The 24,008-nt window shown below is 43.0% G+C and overlaps 1 long non-coding RNA gene across 1 annotated transcript in view; it reads left to right on the top strand.

Moving 5' to 3' along the window:
- Positions 1-214: 214 nt before the first annotated feature.
- The window catches only part of LOC121840869, a 419,194-nt gene continuing 395,400 nt past the window's right edge, over positions 215-24,008 (top strand). Inside the window, exon 1 of the long non-coding RNA XR_006080004.1 lies at positions 215-445. This is a non-coding gene — a long non-coding RNA (uncharacterized LOC121840869). The remainder of the gene's footprint in view (positions 446-24,008) is intronic.

The raw sequence follows: 24,008 nt of genomic DNA, 5'->3' as shown, positions 1-24,008 counted from the left end.
CCTCCCCTCCCCTCCTCTTCCACTCTCCTCCTCCTCCTCCTCCTCCCCTCTCTTCCTCTTCCTCATGTCTCCTCCTCCTCATCATCATCTCTTCCTCCTCCTCCTCCTCCTCCTCTTCCCCTCTCCTACTCCTCCTCTTCCCCCTCCTCCTCCTCCTCCTCCTCTCTCTCTCTCGCTCGCCCACTTTTCTCTCACTCTCGCTTACACGCTTTCTCAATCACTCGCTCTCTCTCGTTCTGTTGATCTGAGCACTTCCTTTGGTAGCGGAGGAGAGCAGAGCAGCGTGTGAGCGTGTGACTTAAGTGTGTGTGTGTGTGTCCAGTGCAGGGATAGCAGTGGAGAGGGAGAGAGAGATAGAGAGAGACAGAATAGCAGCAGAGTGAGAGCCAGCGCTCAGTAACAGGACAGAGAGAGAAGAGAGACGACTCGGAGTCCACGACTAACTGTGAGTACTCTTTTCTTTTCTCTTTCTATATATTTTACTACTGTACTGCAATAGCTGTGTTTCTCATGGAGGAATGACACACAGTGTAGAAACATACTGTAGACACAAACTGTATACACACACTACACACACACTACACACACACACACTGTAGAAACATACTGTAGACACAAACTGTATACACACACTACACACACACTACACACACACACACTGTAGAAACATACTGTAGACACAAACTGTATACACACACTACACACACACACACTGTAGAAACATACTGTAGACACAAACTGTACACCCAAACTGTACACACACACTACATGCACACACTGTAGACACACTGTACACACACACTGTAGAGCAGGTATAGTGTGTAACTGTACAGAGAAGCAGGAACAGTCACACACACTAGTTATACTAACGGTCATACAAAAATAGTATACATACACGCACAAGTGTATGAACTCACACACACACACGCGCGCACGCACGCACGCACGCACACACACGCATGCAGAAGATACGCACAAATGCACACACACGTCTCTATCACTGTCAAACATTTCTTCACACTAATACAGTAGGGAAAATCTGTGTGAAGGCCACACGCTTTTATGTACTCTGCAGAAAAATGTAACATCACCACGGAATCTTCCTAAAAACAGAATGATGTACAGATTATTTATTTGAGTTGATTTCATGCTTTTTGCTGGAAAAGTATTTTCATGGATGTTTTAGCTTGTTCATACGTATTTGTTTTGACTGAAACATCACTGGGCTATGGGCGTACGTGTGTGAATAGATGTGCATAAGTGTGTGTGTGTGTTTGTGCGCACAGTACCTGTGTGTAATGTCTGTGATATACCACAGTAAACCAATGTGAAGTGGTCCAACCGCAACGTCAGAAACAGACACAAGACACAGCCGACACCAAGATACAGGGTCCAGGACCGACATAAAACCTCAAAACATAATGTTCACTGAATATACAGCGTTTGTGTGTGCGTGTGAGCACAGTTGCTGGTGCCTGTGTCTGAATATGAGTCAGTGAGACTTTGTATCTGGGACTTAAGTGATTCTCTAGTCTTACAGTTTCTGAAGAGCCATATTGACTAGTCCTGCATGATGTATTATTTTTCACGTGAAACAATCGATATCTCCCACCGGCTACCGTAATGAAGCGAAGCCTCTGATTTGTGGGATCACCAGTGTAGCACACTGACATCACAGTAAGATGAGATAAATTAATTTTTGTGTTTCACTTCTCTTTAATAAAAGATACAGGGATAGTGGTTGAGGAGGGATAAGATGTAGAGTGCAGCGTTGACGCTGAGGGTAGGAGAGAGAGAGAGAGAGAGAGAGAGAGAGAGAGAGAGAGAGAGAGAGAGAGAGAGAGAGAGAGAGAGAGAGAGAGAGAGAGAGAGAGAGAGAGAGAGAGAGAGAGAGAGAGAGAGAGAGAGAGAGAGAGAGAGAGAGAGAGAGAGAGAGAGAGAGAGAGAGAGAGAGAGAGAGAGAGAGAGAGAGAGAGAGAGAGAGAGAGAGAGAGAGAGAGAGAGAGAGAGAGAGAGAGAGAGAGAGAGAGGTCAGGTGCAGGAGAGCAGAATGTAGTGAACACACTTTTTATTCCGGTCCAAAATGACAGCACAAAGTAACATAAAATGTGCCCAAACATGGAACATCTTCAAAAAGTAATGCGCGTAACAATATCCACAAATCCAAAATACGCGTAACACAAACAATCTTACACAAAAGACATGATGGGTAAAAGAGGAATAAATACATATGGATTGATTGGGGAATGAAAACCACGCAGGGAACAAGACAAAACAAATGGATACATGGAGCGGTGACGGCTAGAAAGCTGGTGACGTCGACCGTCGAACGAACAAGGAGAGGAGCCGACTTCTCCAGAAGTCGTGTGTGTGAGAGTGAGAGAGAGAGAGACAGGCACAGACACAAGACATGGGGGGAATATTACCATTCCTGAGGACTTTTTCCAACTCAGAATCTTTTGTCTGTGGTAGTCAGAATTTTGTAAGTGTCGTTTGTGTGTGTGTATGTGGTACACATACCTAGCGTGACAGGGTGTGCATAGAACACATTTTCTCTATATTAAAACCAGTCTCATGTGAAAAGAGTTATAGTAAATTAAAACTAAATGGACCTTCTTTGTGGAGTCAAATACATTTAATCATTTGTCACATTCTGTCTTTCTAGACCAAGAGCTCACAGAAAAACATCCGTGGGCCGTTAGCATGTCATCAGGGCCGGGTGTATGTGTACAGTACATTGGCATAAGTGTTTGTCGTCGAGGGAGTGTGTTTGTGAGCAGGAGCGTATGTATCTGTAAAGAGTGTGTGTGTGAGTGTGAGTGTGTGAATCTGCCAGAGTGTGTGTATCTGTGGGGGTGTGTGTATCTGTAGGGGTGTTCTGCTGTTTGCAGTGAGAGTGTCTGCAGGAGTGTGTGTACGGTATCTCTGAGAGTGTGTGTGGGCAGTGTGTGTGAGTGTGTCTCTGAGAGTGTGTGTGGGCAGTGTGTGTACGGTATCTCTGAGAGTGTGTGTGGGTAGTGTGTTTACGGTATCTCTGAGAGTGTGTGTGGGCAGTGTGTGTGGGTAGTGTGTTTACGTGTGTCTCTCTGAGAGTGTGTGTGGGCAGTGTGTGTACGGTATCTCTGAGAGTGTGTGTGGGCAGTGTGTGTACGGTATCTCTGAGAGTGTGTGTGGGTAGTGTGTGTACGGTATCTCAGTGTGTGTGGGTAGTGTGTGTACGGTATCTCTGTGTTTGTGGGTAGTGTGTGTACGGTATCTCAGTGTTTGTGGGTAGTGTGTGTACGGTATCTCAGTGTTTGTGGGTAGTGTGTGTACGGTATCTCAGTGTGTGTGGGTAGTGTGTGTACGGTATCTCAGTGTGTGTGGGTAGTGTGTGTACGGTATCTCAGTGTTTGTGGGTAGATTCTGGGCTCACAGCGCCTTCAGAAAGAATTCATAACCTTTGACTTTTTCCATATTTTGTTGTTACAGCCTGAATTTAGAATGGATAAATGTAGATGTTGTGTTACTGCCCTACACACAATACCCCATAATGCATCACAATACCCCATAATGACATCACAATACCCATCATGACATCACAATACCCCATCATGACATCACAATACCCCATCATGACATCACAATACCCCATATTGTCAAAGTGGAATTATGTTTTTACAAATTTCAAAAAAATGAAAAGCTGAAATGTCTTGAGTCAATAAGTAGTGAACTACGTTGTTAGGGCAAGTCTAAATATGTTAGGGCAAGCCGAAATATGTTAGGGCAAGCCTAAATATGTTAGGGCAAGTCTAAATATGTTAGGGCAAGCCTAAATATGTTAGGGCAAGCCTAAATATGCTAGGGCAAGCCTAAATATGTTAGGGCAAGCCTAAATATGCTCAGGTATACTATTTTGCTTAACAAGTCACATAATAAATGGCAGGGAATCACTCTATGTGCAGTAATAACGTTTAACATGGTTTGTTTATGACTACCGTATCTATTTACCCCACACATACAATTATCTGTTAGGTCCCTCAGTTGAGCAGTGAATTTCAAACACAGATTCAACCACAAAGACCAGGGAGGTTTTCCAACACCTTGCAAAGAAGGGCACCTATGGGTAAAAAAAAGCACACTTTGAATATTCCTTTGAGCTTGGTGAAGTTATTAATTACACTTTGGATGGTGTATCTATACACCCAGTCACTACAAAGCAGTGGAGGCTGGAAAGGGAGGATCATTCTGTTCAGTGAATTTCATAAACATAAAAATAGATATCACCAAATAACTGATTAAAACCCACTGTTTTGCAATGAAGTTCTACTGTAGCCTCAACAGCACTCTCTGGGTTTGCATCATGGTGTAGCCTAAGGACAGCTAGCTTCTGTCCTCCTCTGGGTACATTGACTTCAATAGAAAACCTAGTAGGCTCATGGTTCTCACCCCCTTCCATAGACACGTCATAATTCTTGAGTCAATAAGTAGTCAACCACTTTGTTAGGGCAAGCCTAAATATGCGAGGGCAAGCCTAAATATTATGACGAATTCGGCCTTTCGCAATATTGCCCATAGAACCGCATTGAATAATACATTCATAAATGGCAAAAATCACAGTAAAAAAAATACAGTATATCTATTTTTCCAAGTATTTAACCCTTTACTTACATTGGTGAGTCGTAGAGCAAAACGACCTCCATACCTCCATTGGTGAGTCGTAGAGCAAAACGACCTCCATACCTCCATTGGTGAGTCGTAGAGCAAAAATACCTCCATACCTCCATTGGTGAGTCAAAACGTATACCTCCATTGAGCAAAACAACCTCCATACCTCCATTGGTGAGTCGTAGAGCAAAACGACCTCCATACCTCCATTGGTGAGTCGTAGAGCAAAACCATCCATACCTCCATTGGTGAGTCGTAGAGCAAAACGACCTCCATACCTCCATTGGTGAGTCGTAGAGCAAAACGACCTCCATACCTCCATTGGTGAGTCGTAGAGCAAAACAACCTCCATACCTCCATTGGTGAGTCGTAGAGCAAAACGACCTCCATACCTCCATTGGTGAGTCGTAGAGCAAAACGACCTCCATACCTCCATTGGTGAGTCGTAGAGCAAAACGGAAAACACAGATCTCGTGAGAGTCTCCCCATTCCATTGTGTTTGGATGCTGCACATTTTAGAGATGTCTCCTGGTCTGACAAAGAGCGCTGTAACTCTGCCTCTTTCCACCGCGGATTAGGAAGGGCGACATAGGAGGATGTGGTGGATGAAGACGCAGACCATTCAAAAGGATTTTGATGGGGATTTTGATGGGGATTTTTAAAAATTATGTTTGATAGATTGACGCACCGGTGCTACTTCTAGCTCCAAAGCAACTGTGCAAGTATTTTGTACAATCAATACAATCAGTGTCGTTATTTCCTCCGTAAGGCAAAACAAACAAAACGTAAGTGCAGAGCCAAAGTGGAGTCGCAATTCAATGGCTCAGACACAAGACTTATGTGGCAGGGTCTATAGACAATCACGGACTAAAAGGGAAACCAGCCACGTCGTGGACACCGACGTCTTTGTCTCCAGGACAAGCTAAACACTTTCTTCGCCTGCTTTTGAGGATAACACAGTGCCACCCAAGGACGGTGGGCTCTCGTTCTCTGTGGCCGACGTGAGGAAGTCATTTAAACATGTTAACCCTCGCAAGGCAGCCGGCCCAGACGGCATCCCTAGCCACATCCTCAGAGCATGTACAGACCAGCTGGCTGGAGTGATTATGGACATATTCAATCTCTCCCTATCCCAATCCACTGTCCCCACATGCTTTAAGATGTCCACCATTGTTCTTGTAACCAAGAAAGCAAAGGTAACTGAGCTAAATGACTAATCGCCCCGTAGAACTCACTTCTGTCATCATGAAGTTCTTTGAGAGACTAGTCAAGGATCATATCACCTCTACCTTAACTGACAACCTAGACCCACTCCAATTTGCTTACCGCCCCAATAGATCCACAGACGATGCATTTGACATTACACTGCACACTGCCCTATCCCATCTGGACAAGATGAGTACCTATGTAAGAATGTTGGTCATTGACTGTAGCTCAGCATTCAACACCATAGTACCCTCCAAGCTCATCATTAAGCTTGGGGCCCTGGGTCTGAATCCCCACCCTGTGCAACTGGGTCCTGGACTTCCTGACGGGCCTCACCCAGGTGGTGAAGGTAGGGAACACCTCCACTTTGCTGATCCTCCTGTACTCCCTGTTCAGCCATGACTGCATGACCACGCATGTCTCCAACTCAATCATCAAGTTTGCATATGACAGTTGTAGGCCTGAATACAAACAATGATGCGACAGCCTACAGTGAGCAGGTGAGGCCCCTGGCGGAGTGGTGACAGGAAAATAACCTCTCCCTCAATGTCAACAAAACGAAGGAGTTGATCGTGAACTTCAGGAAACAGCAGAAAGAGCACGCCCCTATTCACATCGACGGGACCACAGTGAAGAAGGTGAACAGATTCAAGTTCCTCGGTGTACACATCACTGCCAATCTGAAAGGGTCCACCCACACAGACAGTGTGGTGAAGAAGGCACAACAGCGCCTCTTCAACCTCAGGAGGCTGAAGACATTTTTACAGATGCACAATTGAGAGCATCCTGTCAGGCTGTATCACCGCCTGGTACGGCAACTGCACTGCCCGCATCCGCAGGGCTCTCCGAGGGTGGTGCAGTGTAACGAAGGCCCTGTGAGTCGAGAAGCAGGTGCACATAAAACATTTAATAAAACAACAAAAATGGAACGAGACAACATAACAGTAGTGTCTTGCATGAACACAAGATCAATACTGACTGGGGAAGGAACATAAGGGAGTGCCAGATACAGGGGAGGTAATAAGTGAGGTTAAGGAGTCCAGGTGTGCCTCATGATGACGTACCAGAGCACGTAATGATTGACGCCAGGTGTGCGTAATGATGGATCCCAGGATCGGTGGGTAGAAGTCCAGCGATGTAGAACACCAGATGAGAGAAGCGGGAGTAGACGTGACATGAGGTCTGCCATATACACATCACCGGGGGCACACCGCCTGCCAACCAGGACACTGACAGCACCCAATGTCACAGGAAGGCCAAAAAGATAATCAAGGACTTCACCCACCCGAGCCACTGCCTGTTCACCTAGCTACCATCCAGGAGGCGAGGTTAGTTAGCCATCACCAGCTGGTTACCCCCGGTTACGCAAATCTGCGCCTTACAGGCTGCTGCCCCATATACATAGACTTGGAATCACTGGTCACTAGTCACTTAAATAATGTTTATATTCTGCTTTCCTCATTTCATATGTACATACTGTATTCTTATCTACTCTACTTTAGTCAATGCCACTCCAACAATGCTCGTCCTAATATTTATATATCTCTTAACTCCATTTGTGTGTATTGTTGTGAATAGTTAAATATTACTGCACTGTTGGAGCTAGGAACACAACCATTTTGCTACACCTGCAATAACATCGGCTAAATATGTTGTATGTGACCAATAAAAATGTATTTGATACAATGATCCGGGTGTATTCCTTCTGCGGATTCTTTCCAGGCTGTAACACAACAAAATGTGGAATAGGTCAAGGGGTGTGAGTACTTTCTGAAGGCACTGTAACTGGGGAGTGTGGTAGACAAGGTGTCTGAAGCTTATGCATTTTCTCTGTAGGCCTATTTCTCAGCATATCACTGTATTTCTTTGTAGTCGTACATAACAAGGATTTTCTATGTGGAGCTACGGAGACTGTGTGATGTGAGTTTTGAGGTTTAGAAAATTTTAGATACCTTTTTAGTTTTCATCTGTTCGAGGTTGTGTGTGCGTGCGTGTGTGCGTGCGTGTGTGTGTGTGTGTGTCTGTGTGTGTGTGTGTGTGTGTGTGTGGTGTGTGTGTGTATCTGTGTGTGTGTGTATCTGTGTGTGTGTGTATCTGTGTGTGTCTGTGTGTGTGTGTGTGTGTGTGTGTGTGTGTGTGTGAAGGGATGAGAGAGTGTTTGCCTGTCTCGGTGAGGACAGTAATAATAGGAGCCATATCCCCTGGAGGCCCTTACTTTAGACAGGAAGCTATACAAAGGCTTTAGGGATATAGTGTGTGTGTGTGTGTGTGTGTGTGTGTGTGTGTGTGTGTGTGTGTGTGTGTGTGTGTACAGACAGATTGCTCTATGCAGAGAGAGAGAGAGAATGGAATTAGACTGCCAAACATTTTTGCTTAAAAATGATTGCATGCAATTACATCCTTTTGCGTCATTCTGAAATAAACCCCAAATCTTCCCACATATCAAACACTTCGTAGAATTAATTATTTGTTCAATATTTTAATTAAACATTTAATCCATCTAAGTAACCGATTAGACTGATTATAAACGGGCTGCTTATACAGTGTGTATATATATATATATATATATATATACATATATATATACTGACTAAACCCTACAGTCCCTTATTGTTGTAGACTTTACATAGTGTATTATATCTTAATTTAAATCTCCAAATATGATGTTTTATTTTATGCGTAGCAAATACAACATCCAACAACATACAGCTTTACTCATTGTTATATACAGATTAGTTACAACATTTTTACTCATTATTATATACAGATTAGTTACAACATCCAAATATGATGTTTTCATTTTATATACAAAGCAACATCCAACAACATCCAGCTTTACTCATTGTTATATACAGATTAGTTACAACATCCAGCAACATCCAGCTTTACTCATTATTATATACAGATTAGTTACAACATCCAGCAACATCCAGCTTTACTCATTATTATATACAGATTAGTTACAACATCCAGCAACATCCAGCTTTACTCATTATTATATACAGATTAGTTACAACATCCAACAACATCCAGCTTTACTCATTATTATATACAGATTAGTTAGACAGTGTTCTTCTCTATTCGTCCAGTCGTCTTGACTGGTATATTTTATGATTCTATAACAATATGCAGAAAGCTCAGTTCTCCTTCACCATAATCTACCCTGAGAGAGAGAGATTGTTGTTGTATCAGAGCGAGGGCTGTACATAGTTTTGTGTCCCTAGTGGCACCCTCTTCTCCTATATAGTGCACCACTTTTGTAGTTTAAGATACAGGGAAGTAGTGTCCTAAATAGGGAATAGTGTGCCATTTAAGATGCTGATGGACAGAGTATGGTTCTCCTGCCTGTCTGTCTGTATTGAGAGAAGAGCGATGAGGCTGTATTCACAGGCTGTATTGAATGGCTTTAGAGAGAGGAGAGAGTAGGTTAAGACAGCTGAGTGTACACTGAGATTTACATGTGAACGAGGTGTTAACCGCATTACCACAATCGTGAGAGAAAGCTCCTTTCCTCAGCACAGGTGTGTGTGTGTGTGTGTGTGTGTGTGTGTGTGTGTGTGTGTGTGTGTGTGTGTGAGACGTTCCACTCATTGAGTGGGTGTATAGACAATGATTAGAACAGAACTCTGAGTTCCATTCTAGAATTGTCTATGTTCCAATCTGGAATTTTCAGTGTTCTGTTCAATAGATTACTGAGAATTCCATGTTCTATAGAATATAATCTATTCTATACATAATTGTCTATGTTCCAATTCTCCATGTTTCATTTTGGAATTATCAGGTTTGTTGGTTCAGAGCACTACCCAGCTAGCACAAAACATTCTAAGAACCATATTTTCTTAGAGCTTGGTGAGAGAGCGTGGTTGTCCTATGGTTATTTTGCACACAACCTTCCTACAACCTTCTGGAAATGATACAGGATAGTTTCTTGGCTTTGGAACATTCTCAGCACAATTAAGGAACAACAAAATAAAATTTTCTTGGTATATAATTACTTAACAGAACGTGTTAAGCGTTCAAACATGGTTACATTTAATTTCCATTTTGGTAATGTTTTATTAACGTTGTCCAACTGGTTTGATATTTGGGAATGTTCTCAAATAATGCAGAGAATGTTAAGAAACAACATTGTTGTGTGTGAATTTCAGTACTTCAGCATAACATTTCCTATAGGTTTCGTCATGGTTCTAATTAAAGTCATGTTCTCAAATTGTTCTGAGAACGTAAAGAAAACTTTCCATAAAAACCACAAAACTTTAGTAATGTTCAGAGAACAAGAGTAATAGTATTTAAAAACACACAGTCTGTTATCAGTGTCAACAAAACTCTCTATCCTCTATCTTATTAAATATGTTTAGGTGTGTTGGCCTTGCCCACTAATTGGCCAAACCTGATCATAATGTGTGCTTTTTTCCTTTGAAATGGGGTCTGTTTGAATAAACTAAAATTAAAAGCTTTGTATTGGTTAAAAAAGCAGGACATGCTAGCGCCATGAACTAATTCCATGGAGAGAGAAAAGAAAATCACAGGTTTGAATCTCACGAACGCGGTGCCACATGTTTAATGCCAATTAATATCCATGTGTCCTGTCTGTGCCTGGAGTTAAAAACAGTTAACCTAAACTGGCAGTGTTTTATAAAAAATATTACAAATGTACCTTTATTTATCCAGGTAGGCTAGTTGAGAACAAGTTCTCATTTACAACTGCGACCTGGCCAAGATAAAGCAAAGCAGTGTGACACAAACAACAACTCAGAGTTACACATGGAATAATCAAATATACAGTCACTAACACAACAGAGAAAAAGTCTATAAACATTGTGTGCAAAGGAACAAAAAAATAAATAACAGCATGGGGATGAGGTACTTGGATGGGCTATTTACAGATGGGCTATGTACAGGTGCAGTGATCTGTAAGCTGCTCTGACAGCTGGAGCTGTCAGTTAGTGAGGCAGGGTCTCCAGCTTCAGTGATTTTTGCAATTTATGTGTTATTAAAAGTCTTAACGGAACATGGTTTCAGAAACATTATTTAAATCCTTTCAAATAACATAATTCCATTTTCAGAATGTTAATAAAACCTCCCAGGAAAACTTTCAGGGAACCTTCCTGCAACTGAAAAATGGTATGTTCTCAGAACAGGCGAAATGTTAGAAAGACGTTCCGTTTTAATGGACAGGAATCGTATGGCTTCGTTTCCAGAACAAATGAGAAACCAAACACGTACGTTCCCACAACTTCCATGGAACCAAATGTGCTAGCTGGGTATGCCGTACATTGCGATAACCAGACCTCTCCTTGGCCATCCCTGTCACACTGAGTGTTCAAAACATTAGAAACACCTTCCTAATATTGAGTTGTATCCCCTTTTGCCCTCAGAACACCCTCAATTCGTCAGGGCGTGAACTCTACAAGGTGTCGAAAGCATTCCACAGGGATGCTGACCCATGTTGATTCCAATGCTTCCCGCGGTTGTGTCAAGTAGGCTGGATTTCCTTTGGATGGATGGTGGACCATTCTTAATACACACGGGAAACTGTCGATCGTGAAAAACCCAGCAGTGTTGCAGTTCTTGGCACCATCAAACCGGTGCGCTTGGCACCTACTACCATACCCCATTCAAATGGCACCTACTACCATACCCCGTTCAAATGGCACCTACTACCGTACCCCGTTCAAATGGCACCTACCACCATACCCCGTTCAAATGGCACCTACCACCATACCCCGTTCAAATGGCACCTACCACCATACCCCGTTCAAATGGCACCTACCACCATACCCCGTTCAAATGGCACCTACCACCATACCCCGTTCAAAGGCACTTCAATTTTTTGTCTTGCCCATTCACCCTCTGAATGGCACACATACACAATACATGTCTCAAGGCATAAAAATCCTTCTTTAACCTGTCTCCTCCCCTGCATCTACACTGACTAAAGTGGATTTAACAGGTGAGTGACATCAATAATGGATCATAGCTTTCACCTGGTCAGGTGTCATGGAAAGAGCAGGTGTTCCTAATGTTTTGTGCACTCAGTGTATATATATATATATATATGTGTGTGTGTGTGTGTGTGTGTGTGTGTGTGTGTGTGTGTGTGTGTGTGTGTGTGTGTGTGAGAGAGAGAGAGAGAGAGAGAGAGAGAGAGAATCAGAGAGAGAGAGAGAGAGAGAGAGAGAGAGAGAGAGAGAGAGAGAGAGAGAGAGAGAGAGAGAGAGAGAGAGAGAGAGAGAGAGAGAGAAAGAGAGAATCACTTGATTATGTTCAATTGAGAGCTTTCTCCCAACCACCTTATTTATGACTGCTCTCCCACCTCCTGGACATGAACACATAAATATACTGACTCAGAGAACACCCACGCAAGCTCACACGCGCACACACGCACACACACACACACACACACACACACACACACACAGGGTTGGGGAGTAACGATTACATGTAACGGATTACATAAAAACTCTGAGAGGCAAAACAAATGTAATTATATTCCAGACACTTTCTGATTACTTCTAAGATTATATATATATATATATATATATATATATATATTATTATCTGATTAAAGATTACTTTGACATTTAGAATGGATATTTGCCGAATAATATTTGACACCTTTCTGTTAAATTAAAACAATTCTGAGTCTGACCACAAGTCAAAGACCACTTACAACCAAATGCATTTGATGGATTGTTGGGAAAAAGAACGAAAAGCCTTGTAGGCTACAGTCCAAGCTACAGTTGAAGTCGGAAGTTTACATACACTTAGGTTGGAGTCATTGAAACTTGTTTTTCAACAACTCCACAAAAATTCTTGTTACCAAACTATAGATTTGGCAAGTTGGTAATGACATCTACTTTGTGCATGACACGAGTCATTGTTCCACAATTGTTTACAGACACATTATTTCATTAATAATTCACTGTATCACAATTCCAGTGGGTCAGAAGTTAACATACACTAAGTTGACTGTGCCATTAAACAGCTTGGAAAATTCCAGAAAATGATGTCATTGCTTTAGACGCTTCTGATAGGCTAATTGATATCATTTGAGTCAATTGGAGGTGTACTTGTTGATGTATTTCAAGGCCTACCTTCAAACTCAAACTACCTTCAAACTCAGTGCCTCTTTGCTTGACATCATGGGAAAATCAAAAGAAATCAGCCACGACCTCAGAAAACAATTGTAGACCACCACAAGTCTGGTTCATCCTTGGAAGCAATTTCCAAATGCCTGAAGGTACCACGGAAACACCATGCAATTTCCAAAACCGCCATAGAAAACGCGGCCGTCATACCGCTCAGGAAGGAGACGCGTTCTGCCAGACTACAATTTGCAACTGCACATGGGGACAAAGATTGTACTTTTTGGAGAAGGGTCCTCTGGTCTGATGAAACAAAAAATAGAACTGTTTAACCATAATGACCATTGTTATGTTTGGAGGAAAAAGGGGAAGCTTGCAAGCTGAAGAACACCATCCCAACCATGAAGCACGGGGGTGGCAGCATCATGTTATGGGGGTGCTTTGCTGCAGGAGGGAGTGGTGCACTTCACAAAATAGATTGCGTCATGAAGGAGGAAAATGATGTGGCTGTATTGCAGTAACATCTCAAGACATTAGTCAGGAAGTAAAAGCTTGGTTGCAAATGGGTCTTCCAAATGCACAATGACCACAAGCATACTTCCCAAAGTTGTGTCAAAATGGCTTAAGGACAACAAAGTCAAGGTATTGGAGTGGCCATCACAAAGCCCTGACCTCAACCCTATAGAAAATTTGTGGGCAGAACTGAAAATGCGAGTGCGAGCAAGGAGGCCTACAAAACTGATTCAGTTATACTAGATCTGTCAGGAAGAAATGGTCCAAAATTCACCCTACTTATTGTGGGAAGCTTGTGGAAGGCTACCCAAAACATTTGACCCAAGTTAAATAATTTAAAGGCAATGCTACCAAATACTAACTGAGTGTATGTTAACTTCTGATTCACTGGGAATGTGATGAAAGAAATTAAAGCTGAAATAAGTAATTCTCTCTACTATTATTCTGACATTTCACATTCATAAAATAAAATGGTGATCCTAACTAAGACAGGGAATTTTTACTAGGATTAAATGTCAGGAATTGTCAAACTGAGTTTAAATGTATTTAGCTAAGGTGTATGTAAACTTCCGACTTCAACTGTATGTCTTCCAATGGTGTGACTGCTGTTGGCATCCAAAGACTTGGACAATAAACTCCTGGAGGACGAAAGCAGTGGTGCAGCCGCCACTGATACATAAATAATTGATATCAACACAGTGATGTGAATCTCACTGCTGCTCTCTGATTTATTTTAGTCTCTTAAGGTTAGGGCTAGTCCCCTTTTTTCTCCACTTCCTGTCTGACTGACGTGCCCAAAATAAACTGCCTGTAGCTCAGTCCCCGAAGCCAGGATATGCATATAATTGGTACAATTGGAAAGGAAACACTTTGAACTTTGTAGAAATATTAAAATATTGTAGGAGAATATAACACAATAGATATGGTAGGAGAAAATCCAAAGAAAAATCCAAAGAAAAACCAACCTGAATCCTTTTAGATTTAAGAAAAGGGCATACTGGAAATTAGCTCCTTGGATGTAATTCCTATGGCTTCCACAGGGTGACAGCAGTCTATGTTCAAGGTTTCAGGCTTATAACTTCCAAAACAAATAAGAAATATCAGTTTTAGTACAGGGACACAGTCTTAGAAATTAGTGTTTGTGTGCGCCATGAAGACTAGACGCTCCTGCTAAAAGTTTCCTATTGAACATACCTCTTTCCGTAAGAAATATTATATTTTGATTACATTTTACGCTATCTAAGGAGTAAATAGAAATGTATTTTGACTTGTTGAAACAAAAGTTTGGGGGTAGATTTTCGGATTCCTTTCTCTACCTGTTGAACAAATGGATTGTTCAAATCGATTTAGCCAACTGAACAGACTTTCTGGGATATAAAGAAGAATTTAATCTTACAAAACAACACTACATGTTATAGCTGGGACCCTTTGGATGACAAATCAGAGGAAGATTTTCAAAAAGTAAGTGAATATTTAATTGTTATTTGTGAATGTATGAAACCTGTGCCGCTGGAAAAATATTTTGACTTGGGGCGCCGTCCTCAAACAATCACAGGGCATGTCTTTGCTGTAATGGCTAATGTAAATTGTACAGTGCAGGTAGATGAACAAGAATTTAAGCTTTCAACCAATATAAGACACTTGTATGTACCTAACTGTTTAATATCCATCATTTTTATGATTATTTATTTGAATTGCGCACCCTCCAGTTCCACCGGAAACTGTCCCGCTAGCGGGACGACCTAGGCTAATATAAAGGATTGTATTTGTTGTGTTCACATGTATATACAGTGCATTCAGAAAGTATTCAGACCCCTTCACTTTTTCCAGATTTTGTTACATTACAGCCTTATCCTAAAATGTATTCAATTGGTTTTTTTTCTCGTCAATCTACACACAATACCCAATAATGACAAAGCAAATACAGATTTTTAGAAAACCGCAATATCATATTTAATATAAGTATTCAGATCCTTTACTCAGTACTTTGTTGAAGCACCTTTGGCAGTGATTACAGCATCGAGTCTTCTTGGGTATGATGCTACAAGCTTGGCACACCTGTATTTGGAGAGTTTCTCCAATTCTTCTCCACAGATCCTCTCAAGCTGGCAGTTTGGATGGGGAGTGTCGCTCCACAGCTTTTTTCATGTCTCTCCAGAGATGTTTGAACAGGTTCAAGTCCGGGCTTTGGCTTTGGCTTTGGCTGGGCCACTCAAGGACATTCAGAGACTTGTCCTGAAGCCACTCCTGCATTGTCTTGGCTGTGTGCTTATTGTCCTGTTGGAAGGTGAACCTTCGCCCCAGTCTGGCCTGAATGCCAACTTCTTCCATTTAAGACCTGAGCTCAATTTCGATTCTCATATGAAACGGTCTGAAAGCGTATATAAATAAGGTATTGTTTAAAAAAAAAATTGGGGGCAAAAATGTCAAAGAAACTGTTTTTGCTTTGTTGTTATGAGGTATTGTGTGTAGATTGACAATTTCTTTTTTATCTAATCAATTTTTAAATAAGTCTGTAACAAAATGTGGAAAAAGTGAAAGGGTGAATGTGTATTTTAACACAACAATAGTTTAATTTAGGAAGTGTAAGCTGCCTACCGAGCATTGTTTTTGCGACCCGTGGACAAGCAATAAAAAATGCAGTCTTGCAACAGCTGCACAATGTGGATCCCAGCCTCCTGTGGAATAAAAATGGGTATTGTACTCCATACTATCAAAAACGAATTTAATTTAAGAAGACTACGAGTGGGTCTTTTATTGCTCAATCTAATTTGTGCTGACAAAAGGAAGAGACAAACGATCATGGACACATGCTCAAACTCGTTGGATAGACTTTTAAACAGCTGCAAATGATCGACAGCGTCACCAACAAAAAGGTAAACAATGGGCATATAGCAAATGCAGCATTTGGTTTCATTCATTTTTCACATGTAAATGCACTTTTCGGTAGTGTTGAAAACCATTCTATGAGAGCAGCATTTCTTCAAGCAATTAGCCCTATCAGTCGGCCATGACAACAAAATCATCAACAAAAGAGTAGGCTAATAAGTCCATAGTTTTGGCTTTTATGCTCAGGTAAAACAATTTGGCTCATCTATATTTACAAGTCCTATTCTGAAGCTCAATTCTCAATGAATTAGAATGACTGGTAATCTGGCAGACTGGCAGACTCCATTTGATGTTGTTCAAATGGTAACATCGTTTTTTTGTTGTCTTCTAATGCAGTGTTTTCCAAAATTTGGGCCTCGGGACCCCAAAGGGTTTAGATTTTTTGCCTTAACTCTACACAGCTGATTCAAACAATCAAAGCTTGACGATTGAGGTTAAAAAAAACAAATGTGCACCCCTAAGGAAACTGAGGACTGTGTTTGGGAAACCATGCCCCCCCCTGAAGGGGAATGTAATCTGAATGTAACTGATCAGATTACGTTATTGGTTTTGGGAAATTCAAAGGTTACAATACTGTTTACAATTTTTGGACAGGTAACTGTAACTGATTACATTTAGAAAGTAGCCTACCCCCTGCACACACACACACACACACACACACACACACACACACACACACAAATACACATCCTTTCTCACAAGTTTTCGCAGTGTTTTGCAGTGTCTTTCCCTCAGAAAAGAGCTACAAAGAGAGAAAGACAGTAGGTGAGAGAGAGAGAGAGAGAGAGAGAGAGAGAGAATATTGTTCAGGGTGAAGCTCATTGCAGCAATGGGGACAGCTGTGTGTCATCTGCGGTGTAAGTACCAAACCTCTGCTGCTCCCCTCTGTGTACCGAACCTCTCTCTCTCTCTCTACTCTCTCTACTCTCTCTCTCTCTACTCTCTCTCTCTCTCTCTTCTCTCTCTACTCTCTCTCTCTCTCCCTCTCCCCTCCTCTCTCTCTCTCTCTCTCTCTCTCTCTCTCTCTCTCTCTCTCTACTCTCTCTCTCTCTCTCTCTTCTCTCTACTCTCTCTCTCTCTCTCTCTCTACTCTCTCTCTCTCTCTCTACTCTCTCTCTCTCTCTCTCTCTCTCTCTCTCTCTCTCTCTCTCTCTCTCTCTCCTCTCTCTCTCTCTCTCTACTCTCTCTACTCTCTCTCTCTCTACTCTCTCTCTTCTCTCTCTCTCTCTCTTCTCTCTCTCTCTACTCTCTCTACTCTCTCTCTCTCTCTCTCTCTCTCTCTCTCTCTCTACTCTCTCTCTCTATCTCTTCTCTCTCTCTCTCTCTTCTCTCTCTCTCTCTCTCTACTCTCTCTTCTCTCTCTACTCTCTCTCTCTACTCTCTCTACTCTCTTCTCTCTCTCTCTCTACTCTCTCTCTCTCTCTACTCTCTCTCTCTCTCTCTTCTATCTTCTCTCTCTCTTTCTCTCCTCTCTATCTCTCTCTCTTCTCTCTCTCTCTCTCTTTACTATCTCTACTCTCTCTCTCTACTCTCACTCTCTCACTACTCTCTCTCTCTCTCTCTCTCTCTCTCTCTCTCTCTCTCTCACTCTCTCACTCTCTCACTCTCTCACTCTCTCACTCTCTCTCTCTCTCTCTCTGTCTCTCTGTCGCTCTCTCTTTCTCTCTCTCTGCCTCTACTCTCTGCCTTCTTCTCTCGCCTCTTTATTGTCTTCCTCGCTGCATCTCTCTTTTTTTCTCTACCCCCACCACTCTCTTTCTCTCTCTCTCTCTCTTTTCATGTGGGTCTGTAGCTGCCAATGAGTGCATAATTCAGGTTGCCCGGAGTAACAGCTGTCATCCGCTTCCAGCGTAAATCTTGCTCTGTGTGCACCTCTGTTGGCACGGCGATCAGACTCAACAACAACACCACCCGCCCTCTGGTTGACACGTATGCACACACACACACACACACACACACACACACACACGAACACACACACACACACACCTACACACACACACACGAACACACACACACACAACACGACACACACACACACGAACACACACACACAAACACACACACATGAACACACACACACGAACACACACACACACGAACACACACACGCGCACACACACACGCACACACACACAGACGGTATGCCTCTGAAGACATTGGCCTGATTTGAACTCCCAAGTGATTTGTCAGTCATTTGTAAAAAGCTCTGATTGGTGAGTCATTCACACAGAGAGAAGTTCTGAGGGGTTCTGTACTAAATTAAAACGGACAGTGGCACACCTGCATCTCTGAGACAGCAACTATGTCCATGACCCAAAGTACAGGGTCCAAAACATAATGCAGCAATTTAACAACAGTGTAAACAATAGTCATTTTCTTTCTCTCCAGGAGTCCAATCTTCAGACAAGGAGTAGATATGAAGTAGTTGGTATCAAAAACAAAGTCATCAATTGAAATGTCAAAGAGGACACAATGTCTAACCCCGCAAACCCCCTCAGCGAACATGGTGGTACAGTGAAAACCCAAAACCAGGCTGGTACACAGACAAACAGAGAGACGATGGCTACTGAAGCTGCACGGACAATGGACAGATAATCTGACTGTTCCCCCTGGCAAGAGAGAGAGTGAGTGAGAGAGAGAGGGCTTATCCCACATAACGTTTGATGTGGGATTTCTGTGTGGGCTATCCTCTACCGTTCAACCCCTCCTCCTCTTCCTCCTTCTTTCTCTCTCTCCAGCTCTCAATCCATATTCCCCTCTGTCCGGCTCATTCACGGCTGTTTCGTCCAACCCTCTCCACCACTCCACCCTTTCACCCCCAACCTCTTTATTCTTCCTCTGCCCCAACCCTCCTTCATTACCATCGTCTCTTCCACCTCTCCATTTATCCTTTGACTCCTTTACTCTCCATCCTCTTCACCACGCTATCCCCGTCTGCTCCCTCCTCCCCTCCCTCTCTCCGCGGGCTGATTTGCGTCGCTCCGCGGCGGCAGTGGGCATTTGACAGGCCTGCTGTGGGAAGATAGCGCCATTGAATAAGAGCCCTCGGGGGAGGGTAAAAACGGGTGAAGTGGTATTAGCTACTGAAAGGCGACACTGAGGAGGAGCACACTGAACCAGGCACAGTTACAGTAATGCCAACCAGCCAGGCTTCACCACCCCGGACTGGACCGGACAGACGGACAGAACAGAGGAGAAGGTCAAAGAAAGGATGAGAAGAGAATAGGAGAGAGGAGGAGCGGAGATGAGAGGAGGGCTGAGGATGAGGAGAGGAGATGAGGAGAGGAGATGAGAGGAGGGCTGTGGTTGAGGAGAGGAGATGAGCGGAGGCCTGAGGATGAGGAGAGGAGATGAGCGGAGGCCTGAGGATGAGGAGAGGAGATGAGAGGATGGCTGAGGATGAGGAGACGAGATGAGGAGATGAGAGGAGGGCTGAGGATGAGGAGAGGAGATGAGAGGAGGCCTGAGGATGAGGAGAGGAGATGAGAGGAGGGCTGAGGATGAGGAGAGGAGATGAGAGGAGGGCTGAGGATGAGGAGAGGAGATGAGAGGAGGGCTGAGGATGAGGAGAGGAGATGAGGAGATGAGAGGAGGGCTGAGGATGAGGAGAGGAGATGAGAGGATGGCTGAGGATGAGGAGACGAGATGAGGAGAGGAGATGAGAGGAGGGCTGAGGATGAGGAGAGGAGATGAGAGGAGGCCTGAGGATGAGGAGAGGAGATGAGAGGAGGGCTGAGATGAGGAGAGGAGATGAGAGGAGGGCTGAGGATGAGGAGAGGAGATGAGAGGAGGGCTGAGGATGAGGAGAGGAGATGAGGAGAGGAGATGAGAGGAGGGCTGAGGATGAGGAGACGAGATGATGAGAGGAGATGAGAGGAGGGCTGAGGATGAGGAGACGAGATGAGGAGAGGAGATGAGAGGAGGCCTGAGGATGAGGAGAAGAGATGAGAGGAGGCCTGAGGATGAGGAGAGGAGGTGAGAGGAGGGCTGAGGGTGAGGAGATGAGATGAGAGGAGGCCTGAGGATGAGGAGAGGAGATGAGAGGAGGGCTGAGGATGAGGAGAGGAGATGAGAGGAGGCCTGAGGATGAGGAAAGGAGATGAGAGGAGGCCTGAGGATGAGGAGAGGAAGTGGAAGGGAGGACTGGAGGAGAGGAGAGAATACCTGTGAAAAGAATCTACAACAGAGCAAACTGCTACAAAACAGAAGATCAATAGAACTCTTATTGATTCCTTTCGTGGACACTAAACAATGTAGAGGGTATTGATATGTGTCCTGGTGAGAGGTCACAGTCTAGGTCGAGTCTAGGCTATGGTTCAGGGGTTAGGGGTTAGAGGTCAGGGTGTAAATGATTGGCCCTTGGTAGGGTTGCAGACTTCGACATGGCGGGTCCTGGGCCACTGAGTCCCATCAGTCTTTGGTTGCCTCCCAAATAGAACCCCATTCCCTATAGTGCACTACTTTTGACCAGGATTGACCAAGGTACAGTGGGGCAAAAAAGTATTTAGTCAACCACCAATTGTGCAAGTTCTCCCACTTAAAAAAAAAGATGAGAGAGGCCTGTAATTTTCATCATAGGTACACTTCAACTATGACAGACAAAATGAGAAAAACAAATCCAGAAAATCACATTGTAGGATTTTTAATGAATTTATTTGCAAATTATGGTGGAAAATAAGTATTTGGTCAATAACAAAAGTTCATCTCAATACTTTGTTATAGATCCTTTGTTGGGAGAACTTGCACAATTGGTGGCTGACTAAATACTTTTTTTGTCCCACTGTATATGTCAAAAGTTGTGCACTATATAAGGTATCTGGTGCCACTTGGGATGTAGTCGTTGGGAACTAGTTGAAACGTTTGTTTGGGTGACAGCCACCTTCCTTCCCCTCTGACATAACGTCCTGACCTACAATCTCTGGAGACAGAGAAAGTCACGAGGCCCAGGCTCTCCGTTATACAACGCTAGAGCTATATATAGACTTGAGAGGAGGAGGGGAGAGGAGAGGAGAGTAAGATAGGAGGAGAGAGGAGAAAGGGGAGGAGACAGGGAGGAGTGGGGAGAGGAGAGGGGAGAGGGGAGAGGAAGAATGGGGAAGAGGAGGGGAAGAAGAGGATGAGAGGAGGAGAGGAAAGGAAAGGAGAGAAGAGGATAGGAGATGAAGAGAGGAGAGGAGGAGGAGAGGAGAGGAGAGGAGAGGAGAGGAGAGGAGAGGAGAGGAGAGGAGAGGAGAGGAGAGGAGAGGAGAGGAGAGGAGAGGAGAGGAGAGGAGAGGAGAGGAGAGGAGAGGAGAGGAAAAAAGGAGAGGAGATGAGGAGAGGAAAAAAGGAGAGGAGATGAGGAGAGGAGAGGAAAAAAGGAGAGGAGATGAGGAGAGGAAAGGAGAGGAAGAAAGGAAAGGAGAGGACGGAAGAGTAGGACAGAAATACTGTACTGTGACCACAAATGGGACTCCAGATCTATGAGCATAAAAGAGATATGGCCACAGAGTTATTGTCAAGAATGCATTTCTGCACTTTGTTAAAAGCTGCCCAGAATCAAGTAAATAATATTCCAATTATCTCCACCAACCATTAGTGATCATGGACACTTTATGTAGTGTACACAATCATTTTTGGGGGATTTGAACTGGTAACCCCTTGGTTGGGCGTTAATGTTTCTGCGTTGCCACCCGGTTCATACTAATTGCTTTGAACATATACTAACTCAAAATAAGGGTGTGGTTAGGGTAGACTACAGTGTTGTTACCTGGGGTACACAAAGATCAAAGGTACACCTCACAGGTACACATACAAACTGGTACAGTTTGGTACCTTGTAGGTATAATGGGACATTTTCCTTCATGCGTTTATGATTGTACTTAATGCTGTGTTCTTAATAACCAAGTGGGAAGTTGGAGTTTATGACAACTGGGACAAATTCACTTCATTGGCCCTCCTACTGGTAATTACTAGTGGGAACAGAGATGGGCAGTATTTCTCAGTATTTCAAATACATATTGTAATTACTTCTGAGTATTTTGTATGTTGTATTACAATGGGTTGAAACACATACAAATGTATTTTGTAACAAGATATTGTCGAAAGCTGTAATTTTCATTTTCAAAAATGCTAAATAGTTGTCTACACCATTTCTTTATAGCAGTCCACCATGTCGTGGCTCCCTTTCTCCCTGCATTAGTATCAGACGTCTCATGGCACTATGGTGTGATAAGAGCGTCTGCTAAACTAACTAAATGTAATTGCAAAGCATGCTGAGTATTATTCTAATGAGCTCTGTACCAAATCAAGGCCAATGACAATACCCAGTGTGGTTTGCAATTGTTCATTTTCACATATCCATTTACATTTAGTTCATTTAGCAGACACTCTTAACGCACCATTAGACTTTTGATAGAGTGACAGTTCCGTCAACTAAGGTATACAAACAACAACATATCACAGTCTAAGTGTAACGGATGTGAAACGGCTACCTTAGTTAGCTGTGGTATGTGCCAAAATAGCAATCGGTGACGTCACTTGCTCTGAGACCTTGAAGTAGTGGTTCCCCCATTGCTCTGCAAGGGCTGCGGCTTTTGTGGAGCGATGGGTAACGATGCTTCGTGGGTGACTGTTGCTGATGTGTGCAGAGGGTCCCTGGTTCGCGCCCGGGTATGGGGGAGGGGACGGTCAAAAGTTATACTGTTACATAAGGAAGTAAGACATTTCTGTAATCGTTACTGAGAATGTTGTTTCTGTTTCTTGCATATGTATTTTTGTATTTTATTTTGATACACTGGTCTTTAGGGTATTTTGTAGCTGTGTTTTATATCACTGTAGTAGACTGTATATCACTGTAGTAGACTGTATCTCACTGTAGTAGACTGTATATCACTGTAGTAGACTGTATATCACTGTAGTAGACTGTATATCACTGTAGTAGACTGTATCTCCCTGTAGTAGACTGTATCTCACTGTATCTCACTGTAGTAGACTGTATCTCACTGGAGTAGACTGCATCTCACTGTAGTAGACTGTATATCACTGTAGTAGACTGTATCTCACTGTAGTGGGCTGTATCTAACTGTAGTAGACTGCATCTCACTGTAGTGGGCTGTATATCACTGTAGTAGACTGTATCTCACTGGAGTAGACTGTATCTCCCTGCATACTGACTTCTGACGTCATCTACTAAGCAAATTACTTCGGTGACACATTTTCTCTGCAGTTTAATGTAACAAAAAAAAACGTTATTTATACAAATGAATTGTGTTAAAATGGTTTTTGAAATCTATTAAAAAAAATTACAAGCATGATACGTTTTCTTTTAACTTATGGTTGACACAGCTTTTTGTCCATTAGCAAATTGGCATTTCTCAACTATTTCAAAGCACATGAATCACTATGATAAATATACACGTTTGTATTGAGTGTATTTTTAACAAAGCCGAGATTTACTTTGAAAGTGTAGGCATACAGGTGAAATGAGTTACTGACATGGTGGTGTAGTAGGAAGATTGGACTGCTGTGAACCAAGAGGTTGTGAGTTCAAATCACATGTAAAAAACATGTGAGAGAGAGAGAGATAGACAGAGAGAGAGAGAGAGACAGAGCGAGGGAGACAGAGCGAGGGAGAGAGAGAGAGAGAGAGAGAGAGAGAGAGAGAGACAGAGAGAGACAGAG

This window comes from Oncorhynchus tshawytscha, linkage group LG25 (genome assembly GCF_018296145.1).
Source record: "Oncorhynchus tshawytscha isolate Ot180627B linkage group LG25, Otsh_v2.0, whole genome shotgun sequence".
Taxonomy (NCBI): Eukaryota; Metazoa; Chordata; class Actinopteri; order Salmoniformes; family Salmonidae; genus Oncorhynchus; species Oncorhynchus tshawytscha.
Note: the sequence above shows the minus strand (reverse complement) of the source record. Positions and strands in the feature narration are given on the sequence as shown.